Below are 23,184 nucleotides of genomic sequence, written 5' to 3'. Positions count from 1 at the left end.
GATCTTTCATTAGATCAGTTACAATCAGCTGTGATAAGGGAGGAAGGAGATAAGGATATAAACAATGACATTTGCTAGAATTACTCCGATGTCGATCCTCAATTCTACTCTGAGTCCAACAAGGACTTACAAATATATCTCCGCAAACAAACCCTCAGGGTTACGCTCCTTCTTTCAAGGGTACATACGACCGCTCAAACAGGTTATGAATATAATTGAATATATTTAGACAAGGATGTTGACTGCTCAGGAATTAAATAATTATGACAACTACTAAGGAAAAGAAAATGTATTCTTCAGATTACCATTTCCAAAAAGAGAGCCGGCTAAAAACACACTGGATTTAAATGTATGTATATATATATATATAACACGGTGTTACCTCGGTAACACAAAAATAGCCTATGTATTTTGTTGTCAGCTGTGGATTCCTTCTTCTCCCTTGACACGTCATGGCTATTTTATAATTCATTCTTTTTTTTTTTTAATACACAAAGTAATTAGTTATTCTATACATATGCTCCGTTTCTAGAAGAACCGGAATACAATTTCTTGTTGATCCCTCGTCGTTTATATATGTAACATATATATTGGCCATTTTATTGTTTCTATGAAGAAATTTTGGCTATTTCTTGATATAAATAATATAATAACTACACTGTTAATCAAATATTACTAATCAGCATCATAATACAATATCAAATAAAAAACTATGAAGATTCTAATAATATGTAATTATTTTAAAAATGGTGAATAAATAATATGACAGTGATAGTCTGCGATATATAAGATGTAAATAGAGGTTGGTATGATTGACTTATTTGGCTGAGTACCAGATGATTTCGGGCCTTTCTTCTGTTTCTTTCTTTTGGAACGGTTGCGTAACAGAATAAAAATAACGACGTGATGAGTAAAGAGAATATAAGGGAAAGATAAGTCATGTATATCAATTAAGAATGTTTTTTCTTATTTCTAATTCTGACTCGTCTAAAATTGTGTACATGCCCTTTGAACTTATTTTGCACTCTTCGTTTTTATCATGTCTTTTGACTAAGATTCATGTAATGTAATATAATAGAAGTCAACGTTTCAGAGAAGGATATGTATTTTCTTTAGATTTAACTACAAAACTAAGCAAGTAATTAAAATCATAGTTCATAGTATCTTAATCATAATTATGCTCTTAAAAGATTATAAAAGTTATTTTAAAATAAAAATACATAACCTTAATAATTTATGAAGGGTATTTTTTATTATATCTTGTTTTGATCGAGGTTACGTGAATGCTGAACATAATTCATAGTTTTTGTTTACTTTTTTATTTGAACCATTTTGTCTCCTCTTTCCTTTTAAGCTTCTTTATAAATGACTAAGGATTAACAAACCCTATATTCCGGTCGTTTTGGAAACTAAGCATAAGCTTGGATAACTTATTGTTTCGTTTATTTAATTAAAAAGAACAAATTATGAAATAGCCATGACGTATCAAGTGAGACGAGTGAATCGACAGCTGACAACCAAATACATAAGGTATTTATTTATTAGCGAGGTAACGCCGTGAAAGATATTCAAATTTATGATTTAAAATGGGTTACCATACCAATCATGCGAATACACGAATTTATTTGTTTGAGCTTTGCATATCATGATCATTATCCCTTTCAATACTATTAATTTTTTTGCTGCTAAAAATTTAATGTATCATTGTATGTTTAGTCCTACCAACAAGTCACAAATTTTAAATCAAAGAGCGTCCTTATTATGAAAGGGTGAATTGTTGAGGTTTGAAGATTATATTTGATTTTTGACGGGGCATCAGGCAAAAAGTCAAAGTAGAACAAGTACACAAAAAAAGAGAATATGATTATATTTCATAAAAATGAGAGAAGTCCAGTTTGTGGTTCATTTTTATTTTCTCCACAAATTATATGATAGAAAAATTTTAATTAACCCTCTGTAGAAACTGCAAATTAAAATAAATTAGTATTAAACTATCCCACTTATAGACAACTATTGTCGGCCCATTGTTGGGTATATCTAGTAAGTAGTGGGATATATATATATAAAAGAAATAACAATATGGTCATATTAATAAAATCTCATAGTAGTTTTGCATGTAGCATCGAGCGTGTATACGGAGTGGATTGTAGATAGTGCTCCCTTATGTATATTTATATGCATATTTTTAATCTAAGAAATAACTATATAACTATTAACGATATCTTGCAGGATTTTTGCATGTAGCATCGAGTGTTTGCAGCTAAGATAAACCCAGGTAGTGCTCTAGAGACTATTGCGAAATTATGATTCTCCATTTTTGTCCATATGTCCCTATTTTTATTTTATAAAATTCCAAAGCGACTTTTAAAATGAATACAAACATACTGGCTCTGTTCTTATCTTTTTTGGTGTGCCAAGATAAAAGCAATCTTGAATAAAAATCAAGAAAAATAAAATATCTCCATTATTTTTTAAATAATAAATATACATACAGCACAAATATCATAGATTGATTTTAGTTCATTATAAGCTTATTTTTTTTAATTTGCAGGATAAGTTAAGATACCTATGAATTATATATATATAACTTAAAACTTTTATTTGATTTTTGAGTCTTAATTTGTCGCCGATACGGCCTTTCACAGGGGCGTCCGCAGGATTTCATTTAAGATATGGTTTGGTTCTTATAAAATTATTGAAAACAAAATTTCAAAACTCTCCAGCTAATCCAAAAAAATATATTTTATTCTCAAATATTTGATTTTTTATAAATATTCAAAAATCCATTGCTATTCAAAGAAAATTTCAAAAAATTCATCGCTATTTAGAGAAAATAAATTCTTTTTGGATAAAAAATAAAAAATTCAAATATTAGATATTTTTGAAAAAAATTAAAAATCCATAGCTATTAAAAAAAATTAATATATTAGAAAAAAAAATTCGAAAATAAATATTTTAGAAAAAAATTTCAAAAATTAATATTTATGAAAAAAATTTCAAAAATTAAAATTTTTACTCTGCAGCATAATTTAACAGAATGACGAATAAAGTTTCTAGTAATAAGAAAAATTCATTCATTGGGGGGGGGGGCTACAGCCCATTCAGCCAAATAAAATCTATCCATTAATATTTTTTTATTTTACTGACGATCAATTTTGGGTATTTTATGCGTAATTTGCAGTGTCTCCAAAGGGTTCGTCATAAATATTTTGTTGATCGAAACAGACGATAACTTGTTGAAAAATACGACTATAATCCACACTCAATTTTGAGAAAAATCCTTTTTAGGTACCTTTTGTGTTGATGGGCAAGATATCTTGGTATAGTAAGTAGTGATGGGACAATTAATGGGAATCGGAGAATAGGATGTTTTTTTCTCAATCGGGAAATCGTTATGTTCAATTTGCGATTATGATTCATATTTACGAGTACTTAACTATTTATTTAATTTTTTCTTCAAAAAATTGAATATATATGTTGACATATTTTTTATTTTATTTTATCCAAGAAATTCATGGAAATTTTTTTGAGAACAGCCGGGGATTTTTGGAAATTTTTCTCCTAAAAAAATAATTTTGTGTAAATAGCTATGGATTTTTGAAATTAAGTTTCTGAGAATAGTCATCAGTCTTTGAAAATTTTTTCGACAAAATTAAAGTTTTTTTTAATAGTTTTGAAACTTTTTTTATCAAAAATTCAAAAACCAAGCTCCCTAAAAAAAAGATAAATCCTTAGGATACTCTTCATAGAAAATAGTATTTTTTAAATATGATCTAAAATATTAAAGAATTACAATCGGCGTCGGGAATATGTACTAGATCATCAGAATCAGAATTGCATTGGGACATTTTTAGAATTATTGCATCACTAATAGTAACTAAAAAGATATTAAAGGATTTGAATTGTTGTCCATCTATTGATTTATTATATAGTTGCATGGTCATAAATTGTTCATATAATCATAAATATGACATATTAATTGAACAAGTATATTGCAAAGTTAGATTTATGTATGTTGTATGTAGATTATAGGCCTCTTATTTTACCTTTCATAAAAGATTTTATAACTTGGCCTCTCTTTAATATATATAAACAAAAATGTGGTTTTAGAAAAAAAGAATAAAGTTTTGGAGCTCTGTTTGTTAGCAAAAGTGACCATTTTATTTTTGGATAAGAGAATGAATGAGAAAAATGAAGCGGAGTAATTATTTAGTTACATACATACAAGGGTTGTTGATTTATTTGAATAAAATCAATTTTTATGAAGCTCTGCTGAGGAGCTATTGGCTCAATTACAGCCAATAGCTAAGGCTCTAGATCATGTACAAAGGGGCAAATGCACTATTGCTCAAGCACTCAATATTTGGAAAGAGTTATGTGACCACCTCAAAAACAACCAGCAAGTGGAAAAACTGGTGGAAAAAAAAGAAGGTATAAACAGTTCATTAACAAGGTTCATCTTCTTGCCAATATGCTTGATTCTTCACTGCCGGGGAATGAGGAAGAGATTAATATGGCAACGGAATATAGCAATGAAAAATATCAAGCACTTGTTCCTATCATCATGAAGTTTCAGGCTCTTTTAAATTAACAGAACCTGTGACGAAGACCATGTCAGCTACTGAATGGTAGGAATCTCATGCAAGTTTTATGGGCAGCAACGGCAGTGGCCTTATCTCTGCAGTTGATCAACTTATGACTGCCGTAGCCTCCTAATCTAGAGTAGAACGAGTCTTTCCATCTTATGGACTACTACAAAGAATACAACAACACTTGTTTTTCTTATTAAGTCCATGAATGAACACTATATATTCTAACAACGAGGATGTTGCATGATAGAAAATATGGTGTAACGAATTAATTTCAGATGAAATAATGTTTTTCTTTTGTAATCCATATCTGCATCAATAAACTCATGTTGAGGATATTTCATAAAAATATGTTGGATTCAGTTAGACTCAGAAGAAAATTAACTTAAAATGACAATATATTTAATTTACAATTAAGGAATAATAATTTAAGTTGTGTAAGAAAGCTCAGAAAAAAAAGTTAAAAAGGACAAAATATATTAAATTTACAATAAAGTACAAATTATGTTAGTTCTATAAGCAAACTCTGAAGAAATCTAGTATATAAAGACAAAATATCCTTAATTCATAATCAAGAAATAATTATTTCAGTTGTATAAGTAGACAAGGTTATTTTTCTTTAATTATGCTGTATTAAATAAATAATTATTGTGCATCAAAATGGCTGCTTATTTTTATATTTTTCGTTATTTTTTGTTTATATATTGTAAAAGTATGATTTAAATCATGGATTTTTATAAAAAATATTTTGTTATATTTTTTGTTGGGCCTAATTAGTTTGCTCAAACACAAAAGCTCGGTCTGGACCAGTCTCATATAAAATTCGGTCTAAATCGGTCCAAAGGAAAAGTTCTGTCTAGTTCGGTCCCAAAAAAAAGGGCTAGACCAATTTTACAGATAAATTGTTTATAACATGACATCATATGTTTTTTCAATACAATGACGTTATACAAAGTTTAAACAGAGATAGCTCGGATTAAATTTGATCCCATCCCCTTATATGTTTATAAAGCATTTGTTCTAGAACTTATCGTGTACTTTTTATATTTTTTTTTACAAAATGAACGACAGTTGATCTTGAAAAAAAATGGTCCATCATAATGTATGATACCGAATCAAAATCGATATACAAAGTGAGACCGAATCAAAATCGATCTAAGGTATGAGTTCACGGTTTTGACCGACAAATCGGTCCAAATCGGTCTAGAAAATAATCACTTACGACCGAACAAAGAAATAATTTGGTGCTGGCCCGGTTCTCAACACTAAAACATACTCATAATATGCTCAAGTATTATAAATCAATGCACCAAAATTTGCAATCACAATGGAAGACTGCATTTTCTCTTGATTGTAAGGCTATGTGGATGAATAATATTTTTAGGATGTTGATATTGACAGAACAACGCATTGGCGTGAAAGATTTTGGTATTATGAAATATAAAAACCCTTTTTACTGTATTCCTTTTGAAAAATATACTAATTAATCAAGCATTCAATACTAATGCTCCGTTTTTAGAAGAAATTAATACAATTTCTTGTTGATTCCTCGTCGTATATACCTATCATATTGACCATTATATTATTTCTAATAATAAATGTTAGCTATCATACGCCAGTAGCGTCCACAGGTGGTGGGTGAGAGGGTTGTATCCCTCCCCCCCTCTTCCACTCCAAAAAAAAATATTTTTTGAAATAATAACTCTATTAATTAATTTTAATGAAAAACAATAGGACAATCGATAAAATTGTGCAAAAAACACCCCAAAACATGGCTTGAGCTAGATTTTTGTCCGATAAAGACCAGCAACACCATATTCGGATACTATGTCGCTACACTTGTTGCATTCTTATTAATTATAAAGATATTTTAGTCCATATCTTTTAAAAAAGTTAAGGACTGACTTCCATCGTCTGACCCGTTTCTTCATAATAGTTTTTGTCAACATTTCCTTCGGGACCCCTTGATAGGAACTCAAACCGAGCCTTTGAGCTGTCTTGAAATTGTATTCGTAGAAACTTCCATGTGTCTTATCATTCTTCTCATGTATATCCTTGAATTATCTTTGATGACCCATCTTCATGCTCTTTTCCACCTTTCATACATTTTTTCATAAGCTAGATGGTTCGGATATTTACTTTTATGACGTCGGCAGTATTCAAATTTGACAATTGTGTTAGGGTTGCCAACGGCAATTAGAAATTTTCATAAATAAGAGTTTAATTTAAGTTTAAAAAGCACAAAAAGATTAAATATGTGCAGAGTTGTACCCAGGATTATATATATATATATTTTTTTTTTTTTGGTGTGGTTTTTATGAAAAATCTCAAAAATTAAAATTTTGTTGAGACAAATATATTAGTGTTTTAGCACTGTGTTACCTTACCAATACAATAATATACTGTGTAGTTTGTTTTCATCTCCTGAATAAAACCATTTATTCACACTAATTAAATCTATTTCAAAATGTTATGCAGTGATAAAATTATATCCTTTGTGAAAACATGAAAGTGATAGGATTCCAGAACTGAAGTTCAGAGCATACAAACGAATCGTATTCAATTTAAAAATCAATAATTTTTTAATGAGGAAAAAAAAAAAAAGGTCATTTGACCAAATTATGGAGAGGAGAAATTTTTTTAATTTAATAAGAATAATAATTATAATATATATATATACATAATCCTACGGAAACCCCAGAATATCATTATCATTTTATTGTGTATCAAGGCGTTCAAACAATTACATGTACCAGTGTACTACTCTGTTATGTAGTTTTCTACTTTGAATCTACACGGCACTCACATACCGAAGTATCATGATATGCTTTGTCCCAAAATGTTGTCAACCAATCAAAATGAAGCCATTTTAAGCCAAGATGCCCACCTGCCATTTTTTCAATATGATGATCTACAATTATCAGCTGATACTGTAATTAAATGACAGTTTTTTCAATTGATTTCATATCGTTTATCAACTTAAGTTCAAAAGTATTGCTCAGAGAAAAGAAAATTGTAATATTACTTGTCAAAATGTATTCATAAAAAAGGTCATCTCTTATATCCCTTTCCTTTGGGACACTTTGTGCAACTTCGTCTAAATATTAGAAGAATCCCCTTGTAATTTTAATTGGGACACTAACGGCTTTCATTACGAAAAATTTCGTAATGTTACACAAAAGGCACTTCACTTACTAATATTTCGTAAAAACCCCACCCCATTGTTCTTCCTGGGCTCACCATTTTTTCCCCGATCAATCACATTCCATCATTTGATGGGGTATCTTCGTGCATCTCTTCGCAGGTTATAAAAATTAAAAGTATAGATTTAGTTCTGTAAATATAAACTTACTTCAAAACTGCGAGATATTTTAAGCATCTCTGATGCGATGCGAAACTTAATCAGACCTCATTACCACCCCTACTAACGGAGCAAAGAACTTACACTAATAAATTTAAACACCTAATACTTCACTGATCTATGTTAAAAATATAATCCAGATTAACAATAACGCCCTACAACGTACATCAAATTTCTGAAAATATTTTAATTTTAAAAATCCAATCTATCGTTTTTTTATTCATTGCAAGGTCTTGCAATCCTGGATTTGTACCAAATATAAGAATCCGATTTTTTTTCATTCCCCCCGGAATCGTATAGTAGAAAATTTTCTCAATTTTCTTGCAAACTGGTGTGTGATGGAATATCCTGTCCGAGAGAGATAAGCAGATGGGAAATTGTGAGTCTCTCGTTTCCAGCTTCTAACACATCTGGATAAGTTTCTTAGTGCAGATAGCCCTGCAATGGTTCTCCGACTAAGATTTGACATGCTATTGAAAACAAGGTAGCTAATATATGTAGTTGTTTTTTTCTAATTATTCTATTTCCTTTTGAGAGTAAAGGTTGGCAGTGGAAAATAAAGGTAGTCATGTTTCTCTCCAAGAAAAATGTATGGATTTTTTTGTTGAATAACTACTAACTACTTGACAACATTGTTCATATATTATGAAAATTGCATAATACTATATTTATAGTTACTGATTATGTTTAATAATTAATCACTTTAGTATGTCACATATCTATATTACATAAAGTGTTTTTTGAAATTCAAGTATTTATCATTATCATTCATCAAAATACATATATACGATATTAAAATGATTTAACTAATTTATGATATATTATGGCCTCTATTGCTTGATAGGGTTCCTAAGTCTCAATTACTATTTAAATACATAGTTTACTTGAACTAGAATGAGCAATTGAAGAGGGGATAAGTGTTTCCTACACCATTTAGATATTCATGGTTCACAAATTTAATTTCTTAAAAAAATAGAAGATTTGAGATTCGTAGTCAAGACTTACAACACAAACAGGAATCGTGGTCAACATAAACTTTCAAACAACAGTTAGTACTTGATAATCCATCATTTGACTAATAACTGTTTGAAAAATAGTTAAAAATTATTTATTCTAAATATTATGAAGCAAATTATTTATTCGAAGAACATTTTTTTTATGCGTAGAAATTAAACATTCTTAATCAATTAAAGACTTCTATAGAGTAATGATCTCTGTTTGTCATTTTCCTCACAGCCTAGACCTAATCACACGGTAATTAAATGCAAGGACTCATTTCGCTTTTATTCATTTCCTTAAACAATCTAAAAATAGTAGAGGCAAAAACAGAAAAGTAATTCTAAACCAAAGACACATTCTGGATATTATGGACCTACACATGTTACGAATGAGTCCCGACTACTGCAGGGAAGGAGATTCCTTGAAGGTAACATCCTTGTTGAGAGGAAAATGTGAGGATTTTACATTCTTCTGAGAGTTATGTCTGCACTTATAATTAGTATTGTGCCAGTCCTTATTCACACCTTACAACTGCATTCCCGTACGGTTCAGTTTGGGTCGGGTCCAGTTAAGTCCTAAAGCAGATAAAGTTCGTTCCTTGATGACGTCACTTAAATTTATTTAAAAAAATTTAAATCACTATAAGTACTGAAAGTTCGAACGACCGACAGTCTTAGTACCGGTCCTAAACGCTGATAGGATCGGCCCTAAGAGTGGACTGGACCAAATAAATAACGACCGATACAATACTACTTATTATTATGCTGGAGTTATTATCAATTTTTCTATTCTCTTCCCACTTTATTTGACTTCGTTAAATGTAAAAGGCTGCATGAAATATTCACATAAATTAGTCAGTTAAAAATCGTGCACAACAACAAGAGGAGAGGTGCAAACTTATTTGTTCTCATCAGTGAACCGACCTTCACGGTTCGCTTTTTGAAACATACAAAGATTTTGTGCATTTTCCTCTCAGCTGTTTTCATTAATTTTATAAAGTTGACTCTTGCATGACATAAAGCAGCTGACTCTACGTATTATGAACTCAAAAAATGTACAACATAGGATTTTTATATTTGTCAAAGGCCTTCGTATTATTTCATACTCAGTCATTGATGTGAGGATTTCAATAACCAAGGACAATGAAATTAATGAACTGTATTACTTACTCTATAACTAACACTAGATAATAATTACAGACGTGCTTTGGTAAAGAGTTCTATATTTCGAATGAATAATATAATAACAAGAACAACCAAAAAACCACCTTCCTCTTTGGAGGGAACCCCAGTTGAATATAATCAGGGTTGCCAAACGGTGGCAGTATTTGAGGATATATAAACATCCAAGTAAAGTAACAGAGTGTTAAATTAGGTTGAAACAAACATTTATGTTGAAAAATTAACTTACCATTACTTTCTTAGAATATTTGGAAATCCCAAGTTTTTTATTTACACAGTTTTTTACACTTTTTGCAACAAAAGTACCATTATTTTGCATGAAGTTTGTCCTAGATTTTCTTTCGAATATTCTAGGAGTTGATTAATTAATTATAATCGATTAAGAACTTAAATTGATTGTTTTACCTCTTTTTAATCAAGGTTTCGTGAAAAAGTGTAAATATTGCATATAAGTTTACCAAAGCTATACATCATGTGGCAAAACGAAACCACGTAATTAATATTTGTCGAAAAAGTGATAGTGTTGGATTGAACCTAGGACTGCATAACTCATTAGCCTATTTTCTAATCGGTACAGTCTTTTCATCATTCATTCGCGTGAAGGACCGATGAATCTGTCCTACGGTCCTAGATATCTTTTTATTTTTACTCCTAGCTAGGAAAATAATTAATGATAGTTAGAACCATAATAATTACTGAGTATTATACATTCTAGCAACACACATTCTACCTTAAACTTAAGGGATCTCTTCTTTTTGGAAAAAGTTATAATTAAATGACATCAGCTGAAATGATTTAGTTGCAAACTAGATCATTTCAGCTGTTATGTTATCATAAACGACTGATAAGGACTGTACTTATGGAACTACAGTCTTCTTAGTTTTTGTAGACTGATCCAACACTACTAAGCGATAAGTTTATGTCCACTAAAAGGGCGTCGAGTATACTTGAATATTACTTTATAGCTAACTTTCATGAATTATCTCTTTCAATTTAAATAACAAGGTACATTCTGCAAAGGGGAAAAAAGTTGCATATATTATGAGCAAATATGAATGAAAATGATACAGTGGTATGATAAAAGCAACATCTGGCATAGGGAAAGGATGCTAATAAACTAGTCAAGCGACAATTACAAACCAGATAGCTAAAACAAGAGAATGTGATGAATATCTGTCCATGTATATTGGCTAAGCAATAGCTGTTTTGTCTGCTAGGAGATGGAACATAATTGAATATTGTTCAAAAATTCACCTTCTATCTAAATAGAAAGGTGAATTCTTCGAATGGAAGTAAAAATTAATACATCTTGAGGGCAAAGGATTAAGTGACGTCATCGGTTATATTAATAAAGCGACACCTTGCGGCGGAAAAGGATACCACTAAAAATAGAATCAACTCAAGCTGGCTGACCCGTTTGATCACTTAGTTTTTAAAGCTTATGGAGGACGCAATTTTTTTTTTTAAAAGAGCGAAAAGTAAACGAAGAAGTATAAACCACAAAACTTACTCATAAATTTTGAATGTAGGTACTATTTATTTCACATGTTCTTCATGGGCTCAACAAATTTACTTTGAAAAACATTAATATATATAATATATATTTCTTTCATGAGAGAGACACAAAAAATATTACATCATCAGAGTCAGTCCGAGTTGATTATCATGATTTTTTAAAGCAAAAAAAATGTAACGTCATATTATACCCTTTTTGTCAACTGATATCTTTGCTTAATCAATTTCACATTTTTTCTCCTCCATGTATTTATTTTTGAATGAGTAGTTTCGTTGATGTAATTTTTATCTAAAATATCTCCTTTTTAAAAAATCTCCTAAAAATGGTCGAAACCTTTTGTGTTGGAGTGTTGAAAACCCCAAAAAAAGTGTTCACGTTATAATTTAAAATAAAAATGAAACGGAGTTTTAAAATTGTGGAGGCCTAACATAATAATGGATCAACCGAAAAATGGGGTAATTTTGACATTTCTTTTGTAACGAGTAAAAAAATAAAAACCTCATTTTTGATGCAATTTTGTATGTAAAAACATAATTTGTATGATGAAATTTATGGGCAAACACATAATGTTATGAATTATTTTGTGTCACAATAAATGTCTTTGCCTCTTCTATTCTCAAATAGAAGAGCTCAATAAGGTGTAAAATAATGGCAAACAAATCAAACTACGGTGCTAAAAATTGAAAGTAAGTTGGCAGAGGCGTCCACAGGGAGTGGGATGGAGGGGCTATAGCCCTCAATCCCACCCCCCCAAAAAAAAAAAGAAATTTATGTTTTTTATTAGAAAAAAATTTCATCAATCGGGCATATTTTGCAGCAGAGCAAAAAATTATATATATGAAATTTAATTTTTAAACTTCTTTCCTAAAAATTAATATTTGAAATTAGTTTCAAAAAAAAAATTTTGAATAGCTGAGCATTTTTGAAATTAGTTTCCAAAAAATGTAATTTTATATTAATAGCTTTAGATTTTTGAAATTTCTTTCTTAAAAATTTAATTTTTGGATTTATCTTATTAGCATATTCAACTTTTTCTTCCCTTATCATAATTCACCTTTTTGATTTAGTTAAAAGGTTGAATTAATAGAAATTGCATAGCCTGTTATTTGTAGATTCATGTATACCCAAAACCCTTTAGTTTTGTATAATTGGAAAAATATGGGTTTAAAACTTTGGCACGGCCTTATGTCATTAGCACAAAAATTTACAATGTATCTTGTTGACAACTGTTAATATTTCTGCACTTCCCCTTATAAATATTGTTATAAACAATTATTGGTTAAAGTATAATCATCTCTTGTAATGCTGTGAACAATTATTGGACCAAATGTTTTTGGGGCCTTTTGTCTCTTTATTTTTGTATAAAAGACTGTGGGATTCAATAAAGGCGACAACGTATGGCCAAATCTAATGAACCTACGACTACAAATTTAAATAATTATAATTAGTATAATAAAAGGTTCCGTGACTTCCATCATTTGTTGCGTAGAAGAAACTGGTTCAAAATCAATATTATAATTTAAATTATGAAATATTGGCAAAATGGTATGGGCATGATGGGAATTAGATAACAAATCCAATCAGAAGCCTTACATTTTCAAATTTTGTCATTGCATCAGATTATATTTGAAGACTTAAACAATATTTTTTTTTATATTCGTGCCAAAATTGTAAACTTGTTTTTTATCATTGAAACATAATAAAAAAGTTCATTAAAAATTTGATCACAGTTAAGCCTTGATTTAATTTTATATTATTAATACGGGAAACACTAAAAAAATTACAAGGTTTTACAGTAAGTTTCATCATAAATCATTTTATGTTCGCTATTGCATCAGATTTTAATTTATAAAAAAAAAACTAGTTTCTTTGAGACATTTGTTATGATGTGAAATGACACTTAACATTTTAACTTAGTAACAATATATTTCATAAGATATTATTTGTTTTACCGGGTGGTCCATTGAAATCTGAACACTTCTTTTATAATGATTAAGGTTGAGTGAATGAAATTAATTGGTATTTCGATATATTAAAACATACTTAGTTATAAATCAAAACAAACCTTAGCTCTCTAGTACAACAATTCGAGAAAATGAAACTTGAAAGTGATCGACGAATTTCCATTCGCGCACTCCAAACAGTTGGGCGTCTCCAGCACCACCATCTACGCCGTCAGCAAGTCCGAAACGTTAGAAAGGAAAGGTCCGTCAAAAAGGTCAAACCGGCCCGGTACGTGTTAAATAAAACAGCCCGGTACAATTTCCTCAAGTCCATGAGGATCCATGCAAGAGATCTTGGGGTTTCACACCTAACTGTACAGAGATCTATCAAAAAAGGGTTGGAAAGAGCCTTGTGAGGATAGAGAGGCCACTTTTGCCACTAGCAATGAGAGAAACCCATCTCCGAGTCTGCAAGACTCTTTTGTATGAGTCTTTTGAGTTCTGTTGAACTCTTATTTGACACTTTGTGACCCATACGGTCTTGACGCTAACCCCCTTGACTACACTTTCAGGGTATAAGCCGAAGGAAATTCCTGCAGGATCCATCGCCCAAACACCCAGGCCCTCAGAGATCTAGTACTGGGACGCCATGACTGAGGACTACTTCATCCACCGCCTAAAAGCCATTATTGTCCCTAAGGATGGCTATATTAGTGATTGTGAGAGCTCAGACACACATCTATTTATAGTATTAATTTTGTTGAAATTCCATTGTTAATTAATAAATTATATCTTATTAAAGTTTAAAATTCAAAGTGTTCAGATTTTAATGGACCAATCGGTATAGTTAAATCTTACAAAACTTAACACGACAGGAAATATTATAATCCTACACAAAACCAGTAGTGTGCCTCCCTCTGCCCAATATTTATCATTTGTTGTTTCTAAACTACTTTTTAATCAATATTTAAAATAACAAAAGATATAAAAATAATTTAAAATGCCAGTTTTTGACTTTATTCTTATTTTTTAATATGTTTCTGAAACTATAATTTAGTGAATCATATACCAAAGAAACTTTTGTATTTAAAATAAAGATATTTTCAAACAGATATAAAAATGTTGACGGGAAAATAATTATTTAGGGTGTCCAGCCCACCCCCCACGCCCCTGGGTGATGTGAAGAAAAAATTGACACTGTTTTAGTAGACTAAAGCATTCAAATCGTAGTAGTAATAAATAGGTTTGGGCGCTTGAAATATTTTAATGTTCTATCCTCACTGTATTTACATTTGATTATACTTTTATTTATGGATTTTCATGTGTTTTTTTCTATATTATTTCAGTTAACTCTCATTACATTGCCACATTAATCACGTTCACTCAAAATTTATCTTGTTAGGATAATTGCATTTCAATAATGTGAACTAGTTATAATTTTTCTTTGCATTTGTGTAATATTAATATAATTTTCATATTTATTAAAATCTGCATTTTTTTTTTTTTTTTTTTTCGAGTAAATATAAAAGTTCATGTTAAATGGTCCCGTCAGGCCATTTTAGAAATATTCTATGTAGTAGTAAATGCTTATATACAATGTCAGTAAGCGTTTTAAGTACATGTTCTACTAGGTATTTTGTTTATTTTTTATCTTGAAATATGCCCAAAAAATTATTTTCTTAAGAAGAAGTTTTCCAAATGCTTATGAGTCTACCTGACAACTTTTCTGATGATACGGACATAAAAGAAGACTTAGAAGAGGAGGAATCAAATGTCGATATAAATCTAGTATCTGAAATTCTTCCCTCAGTCAAAGAGACTATATCAAACAGGATTCAAGATTCCTTCTATTCAAATGATGATATCTCAAATAGTTCTGAAATTATTAGTCAATGTAGAAATATTAATTGAAAAAAGGGTAAAAAGAAGAAACGCGGACTCATTTCCACCTTCTGCAAGGTCCTCTTAACGAATTTTCACTGATTCTATGGATGAGGTCGAAGTTTTTCTTAAATTTGTTAATCAAGAAATTTGAATTTTTTTTATTTCAAACCAACCTATTCATCAATCAAAATAAGAATAAAATATTATATGTAACAACAGAGGAACTATTTGTTTTCTTAGGAATCAATTATTTGATAAAATACCATAAATTACCGTCCTTAAAACATTATTGGTCTTCAGATATGGATGTAAGCGTTTCATTTGTTTCAAGCTGCCTTTCAAGGAATAGATTCTTTCAAATTTTACGAAATTTAAATATCAATGATATTCAAACTATGTCAAAGGAGATTAAAGATAAGCTGCATAAAGTAAAGCCTTTTATCGATGCTATTAATAACAATTTTATGATGCTCTATCATGTTAGTGAGCATATCAGTATTGGTGAAAGCATGATATTGTTCAAAGGACGTAGCTCACTAAAACAATCTAATCCCATGAAACCAATCAAACGTGAGTATAAAATATAAGCTAGAGCTGATACGGATGGTTATATTTCCAAATTTAGCATATATCAAGGCAAAAATGGCGATATTGACAGGAGAAACATCTAAACTAATTTTGGCATCGGTGGAAATTTTGTGATTTACCTTACCCATGATTTATTTGGAAAAAATCACAAAATTTACTTTGATAATTACTTTTTATCAATACCTCTAAAATAAATCAAGTTTTTTGCAGTCCAACAATCCGTCAAAACAGAAAGTATTTATACAATAACTTAAGAAAAGTTAAAGAATGGGGTAGGGATGACTTTGATTACAGAATTTGGAACGACCCAATTACAGCTTACAAATGGATGGATAGTGAAAGAATTCATTTGCTTTCAAACTTTGTATTATTAGCAAACAGCAAGACGGATCCAAAAAAAACTTATGATTGCCCAAAAGTCGTTTCTGACTATAAAAAATATATGGGAGGCTTGGACAAAGCAGATTTTTATTGTGGCATCTATAGACTGCGCCGAAAACAATATTTAGTGGATGTACAGAATTTTGAAGGAATAATTGACAAATGCTTATAATATTACGTTAAAAAATTAAATGGTTCACTTATAAATAATATACAGCTTAGAAGAAATGTTGCAACAGGATTAATTATAATGGGACGCCCACCAAAGATAGGGATGCTCCTTAGTTCTACAATGGCCTTCAAACCGAACAAAAGAAGAAAAACCAACTTTCCAATCGGCCAGAATATATCGTGGTGTACACTGGATAGAATTCAGAGACAAAAGATCCGGATGTGAAGTCTGTGCAAATAAAAGAATAGAATACAGATCATTTAGTTTGTGTAGTACATGTTAAGTGTCGCTTTGTTATGAGAAAAATAAGAATTTTTTTTTGCAAAATATCATGGATATCATGAATTTAAATACTATTTTTAAATGTAAAAATATATTTTAAAAAAAAGAAATAATACAATTTTATTTTTTGTGTAAATACTATTAGATAAGGAGAAATATCAATAAGTAAATGCACTTAAAGTTCAAGTAGGGACATGAGAGTCCCCGCCTTGATTAAAGCTCACTTTATTGGTAGCTGATACATTTTAACAAATAATATTAAATAATCATTAGAACTATAAACAATTTGAAAGGGTTAAATCTTTTGAAGAAAAAAAATCAAATGTTATTTTTTTTTATTGGGGGCTATAGCCCTTCCAGCCCTCCCCTTGTGGACACCCCTGCATAATATATATTAGTGTTGAGATTCGGTGCAAGACGGATTTTTTTTCTCGATTCCTTATTAAGTGATTTTTCTGGACCGATATGGACAGATATTTCAGTTCAACATCCTTGATGAAAAATCCTACTCCACATGTACCTATCTATCGAAGTGTTTGAATGCCATCTCACTCAAAAAGTTTTGTAAATTCATCACTCTATAAAAGCTTGCGGAGTTGAGACGAAATCTGATAAGAACCTCAGTTCTAGAATTTCTACCTTTTTTATTCTAAACACCGTTCTGGTGAGTTTAAAAATGACGTCATTCATCTTGTATTGTTAATTTTATGAAAATTTCACTGAAATAATAGACGCTGAAAAAAATCTTGCTCAAATAAAGTTTGATCAAGTTTACGTTTTTTTTACTTAAGCCTTTTTATTTGATCTTAAAACTATACTTTATTAACTTAAAATATTATATAACTATTGCTTAAAGTATAACAGAGCTTTAATGATCACGACATTCGCAAGTTCCTTCTTATTACTTTGAATATAGATTAAAAAACACACATTCATGCTTGAAAAAGTACTTTTGGGATAGATAGGGCTGCCGATTTTAATGTTTTTCCCCACCAAAATACTACCAAGATATGTTGGCGCTAAAAAGGTTGGGATAAAATTGAATTTGCTCATTTTCCTAAATTAACACCCTAATTTAACTAAACAAATTAATATTAAAAGCCTGAAAATTGAAAGCAGCAGGTGAAGATAAATAGGTTCTTATTGCTTTAAATCGATAGGACCTCCTAAAAAATTCCAGCGTCAATATAAAAATTGTTGACGCCATCCCATAGACCAGATATATTTTAATATTCTTATTTTCAAAGTAAACTTAAGATCTTCGCTAAAAATTATCAAATTTAGAGACATGAATGGCAGATTTATAGCACTTTTTACGTTATAAAGTCTTACATTATATTAAATAATAGTTATGTATATATTTTCAAACGGAACATATGTACATTGTGAGTATTACTGACTCAACCTCATTAACATAACAAAATATTTCCTATAATTCTAAATACTCGTATTAATTCAATTCATAGAGATTAAAAATATTATATAATATATTTTATCTCAAGGAAAGAAATTACCAATGAATTCTACTAATATCTTAAGTGAAATCAAGCTTGGTCACTCAACCTCATGCACGACGTATTGTATTTTGTATGCTTTAAGTTCATATGGTAAAAACTAAGTTAGTTTGTACAACTATCACTCTCTTGTCAATTCATCAGCTTCAAGGTTAATAGAAACACATGTATTTCTATTAACCTTGATCAGAATCAGATAATTTTGCTAAAGTCGCATGCTACAATGAATACTTCTTCCAACATAAATTATTTGTTGTATTGTATATTATTGATGGAATTTCGGGCATTAGGATGATACGACAGAAATTTAATCAAATAATAACTTTAAACATTTATTAATTATGATTAATTAGCCAACTAATATACCAAAACCACAATATAAATTCAATTATCGCAAATTATAATTATCATCTTGAATTTGTATTTAATTATTTAGTACAAATAATTATCTGAGATCTCAATTGGCGTCCAAACGTTGATATTTAGAGTCCATTGGTCCTTTTCTAAACAGGTCCACCTATATCCACGTCAATTGTCCTTAATTTATGTTGTTAATCTAAGTTTTTCATAATAATAGAAGTCAATTTGCTATTCAGTGCTATAAAACACGGGGTGTTCCAAAAAAAAAACGTGACATCAATGTATACGCAGTATCACAGTGGTTATTTAACCTCCTGCACGACTTGACTGCAGATTCACCGCACTAGTATTGCAGCACAGCTAAGTAAGATTTTAGACGATAATTTTTAACACTCCCATCTTTTACTTTCTTTGAATTTTGTAGTTTGAAATTCGATGTATTCGAATATTGAGGGAAGTAGTTCGTTGCATCGCTTTATACTTTACATGAGATACACTAACAAGGGATGGAACAATATAAATAAATAAAAAACAAATTAAAAGATGATGAATAGAAAATGGCATTAATCCAGAGCAATATTTTTGTATCGATGAACTCTAAATAGGTGTACTGGTGGATCTTGTGACCATCAAAAATCCTACAAACAAGTGTTTTTCTGGGGTTTTTTTTTTGCCAATTCGAAGATACTGTTCCCAATGTCATTACAGAGTTGAAGTTCTTGATTCAATATACGTTCAAGACCTTGGGCTGAATGTTTGAAGAATCCTTGTATAATATTATATCATTTTTAGTATTACTTTTTTTTGAAGCTTCGAAAAGTTTTTCGTCACAAAAATTACAATTACCTCCGGATTCTTGCCAATCCATATGTTCGTCGGACTCTATTGACTTTTTGACCTTCAGTTTGGAGGTGTTTTTTTATATTTTTTTTTGTACTTGTAGGGATTAAGTTTGAGTTCATTTTTTTTTATTAATGTTCATCATGGAGAATCCGCTCACATGGTGCTCTTTAAGAGTCTTCCTGATGGATTGTCTGGAATTGACAATTAATAAACGCAAAAAAACTTTTAATAACCTCAGAAAATAAACTTGTTAATTCCCTTAACTTCTAACATTGACTGTTAACATTTTATATTCAATCAAATTTCAGACAGTCTAATTATGGATCACCCTGTATATCCTAGGATGTACCCCAAATACTAGGATGGGCTAGTTTGTGATTTTTATTTTAATACAAAAATGAAACTTTTAGGGAAAAATTTCAAAATTTCATTTTTGGAAATAAAATTTCAAATATTAAATTTTTTTCAAAATCCACAGCTGTTCACAAAAAAAATTTGGAAAAAAAGTCTAAACTCTACTACTGTCCATAAAAATTAAATTTTTATGAAAAAATTTCAAATATTAAATTTTTGGAAAGATATTTCACAATCCACAGCTGTTTACAAAAAGAGATTTAGAAAAATATTTCAAAATTCACAGTTATTGAGAAAAATTTCATTTATGGAAAAAAATTCTAAAATCCACTGCGGTTGACCAAAAATTAAATTTGCAATAATTTATGTATAAAAAATTCGTAAAATTTAATTTTTTGTAAACACCTGTTGTTTGTTTACATTTCTTCAAAAAAAATTGATGTTGAAAAATTAATCTTGAATTTTTTTTTTTCAAAATTTTTTTTTCGAAATATTTTGTGAATACCTATGAATTTTTGAAATTAAAATCAAAAGTTGGAATTTCTGATTATTTTTTTAAATTCCAAAAACCAATCCCCACCCAAAAAAAAAATTATTATATAAGATCTGCGGACACCCCTGATCTTCATCAAAGTACATTTATTGAATATACCAACAAATTCTTTTATATCATGTTGTTACCATCATGAGGAAACCATAAGATTATGGAGTCCTCTTAACTCCAAAACTTACACCTTGATACATTTTTAAGGGTTAAAATGTTTATTACCATGATTAGCATTTAAACTTAAATATCAACAGGATCTTTTTTTAAACATACTTCATCAGATTTAAATAACCTTTACCCAAAAAGGGATATATAATTTTTATTTTACATCTATCTTTTCAAAGGTATAACAAGCATTTATACAACTAATATGAATAAAAAGTTCATCTGTTAGGACCATGTGTGTCCATTTATCCTTTTATATCATCAGATGTGATCTGCATTCACTTATTGGTTCTCTCAACCTTTCCTCGGAATGAAGACCCTATATCTTTTGGTAGTTGGACAACTCTTTCCATCTATGGAACCATGATTTAATAATTTTTGAAAATTGCTCAAGATAAACAAAAATTGACTCAATTGAAACAAATCAAAGATCATAACCAGTGATGAAAACCCTGTATATTTTTAAATGCCCCAATTTTTTTTTTTTTTAAATTCGTATTCTGAAAAATTAATTTTCTTTTCCTCAACAGTTGTCATTATTATTTAATTCCTCAGTAGGGAACATCCCTTCTTAAATAGATTCAATTATATTCAAACCCTGATTGAACATTTGTATGTGCTCATAAAAGACCCTGAGGATTTTTGTGGAGTTATAATTGTAACTCCTTGTTGGAATCAAAGAAGAATTGGGTATCGACAACGGAGTAATTCTTGCAAATGACCTTGTTTATATCCTTTTTGGCCATGTTTTCTTGCCACAACTGATTATTACTGATCTAATGTAACGCATGAACATTAATATATATATATATAACTAATTTGTTAAACCCAGAAATGATACATTTTTCTAAAAAGCTATCGAATAAAAGATGTAGTTATAATAGGTTACAGGTACATAGTTGGAGTAAATTAGAAGTATTATCACAGTATATATTACATGTAGCTATCGAAGTAAGATATAAATATAATAACTTCTTTTAAAGTATTGAAATACTGCAAAAAAATGACTTTTTCCCAACCTATTATGTTAAAATTGCATTTTAATCTACTGTATTTTCAAAATTGTCTCGGACGAGAAACCCCGAGCCTTCAATAATCTGAATCTATCCTTTGGTTTGATTTTATTAATCGAATACAAGGTATAACCTTTGAATTTTCTCAAACAATAGCAAATATATGAATGTCTGCTCTATCAAAATTAAGTTAGTCTAAGCCAAAGTAAATTGGATTAATTGAGTCAACAACAAAAAGTGTTACCACTGTCCCCGATCAGTTCCACTTCCAACAGTGGATCTGAAAGGAAGTGATCTATGTATATATATTTATCAATGGGGTATGCCTACTCTTAAAAGTGACATTTGGCTATCTACATACATATATATGGTTTTGGTATGTGGGGGCAAGTTAAGGATGGTTCCTCACATTACATATTACAATTATTAGCATGAAAAGATAATTTACATGTAAATTATAATATATAACAGTGTAATAAAAATTATAATTTTTAAAAGATGCATAATTATCTTCATGCAACCCATATGCAGCTTTTTAAGATATGGTATGTACGTATATATAAACCTACTTTATATCCATGTATTGTTTCAAGAACAAAATAATATCATCTTTTGGGTGTGCAACATTATGATTGACCTTCAGGACTTATAATTCATTCCCTTTGTTGTTTATACACCCTAGAGATTCAAATATCCTTTTACTATATTTTGCTCGACCTTCCTTATTTTTATATATAAAATCATTAGATACGAAAATGACTATTAATTTTCATAGATTAAAATAAAAAGTAACTGAATAGTTTTTACACTCATAGAGTGTTATATTTGTGGTGATTTTGCAGTGGATTGGGTTTTCAAAGCATTCATCTAGAATAGTGGTCGGGGAACAGGGGTAAATTATCCCAAATGGGGTAATTTATAAAATTTTTGGGGTAATATGGGAGTGGAGGTTATTTCCATGCCATAATGAAGGACTTTTACTTCCTATTGTTAAATGAAATAAACATCATGGTACTACAGGGGGGGGGATATGTAAATAATAATAATAATGTTGTGTATACCCTGCAGACGTCTCTGCACTACCGTGGGCCGTTGAGCCTTGTATATGGGCAACACTATCCAAAAATGTATTATTTCTTTCTAACTATTATTTTAATTGTATTTATTATTTACCAACGGGATCCTTATCTTTCACAAAAAATATATTTCCCGGTATTCGCACAAAGACAATTTCCCGAGAAATGAGAGAAATCTTAAGTACACATTTACGTAATTTAATGAATGTTTACATCTACGCATGCCAACAGTACCTAATAGACAACAGTTGTAATTTATGTCAAATAATGAATGGATTTATAGATCTTTCTATTACTTGATTTTTATTTACACACACTAATTCATTTATTTAAGATAATCACCTTTTTTATAAGTATATAGATAAGAGCAAGATGACAAACTTATCTCTTACTATATATATATAAAGAAATCAATT

The 23,184-nt window shown here is 29.8% G+C and overlaps 1 long non-coding RNA gene across 1 annotated transcript; it reads left to right on the top strand.

The window, feature by feature from the left end:
- The first annotated feature begins 11,918 nt into the window (after positions 1–11,918).
- Positions 11,919–15,097, top strand: LOC121113967 (uncharacterized). The gene is made up of 2 exons (XR_005863183.2): positions 11,919–12,101; positions 14,936–15,097. It is a non-coding gene; the product is annotated as an uncharacterized lncRNA (long non-coding RNA).
- The last annotated feature ends 8,087 nt before the right edge of the window (positions 15,098–23,184 follow it).

The sequence above is a fragment of the Lepeophtheirus salmonis genome, chromosome 3, assembly GCF_016086655.4.
Source record: "Lepeophtheirus salmonis chromosome 3, UVic_Lsal_1.4, whole genome shotgun sequence".
NCBI classification, from domain to species: domain Eukaryota; kingdom Metazoa; phylum Arthropoda; class Copepoda; order Siphonostomatoida; family Caligidae; genus Lepeophtheirus; species Lepeophtheirus salmonis.
Note: the sequence above shows the minus strand (reverse complement) of the source record. Positions and strands in the feature narration are given on the sequence as shown.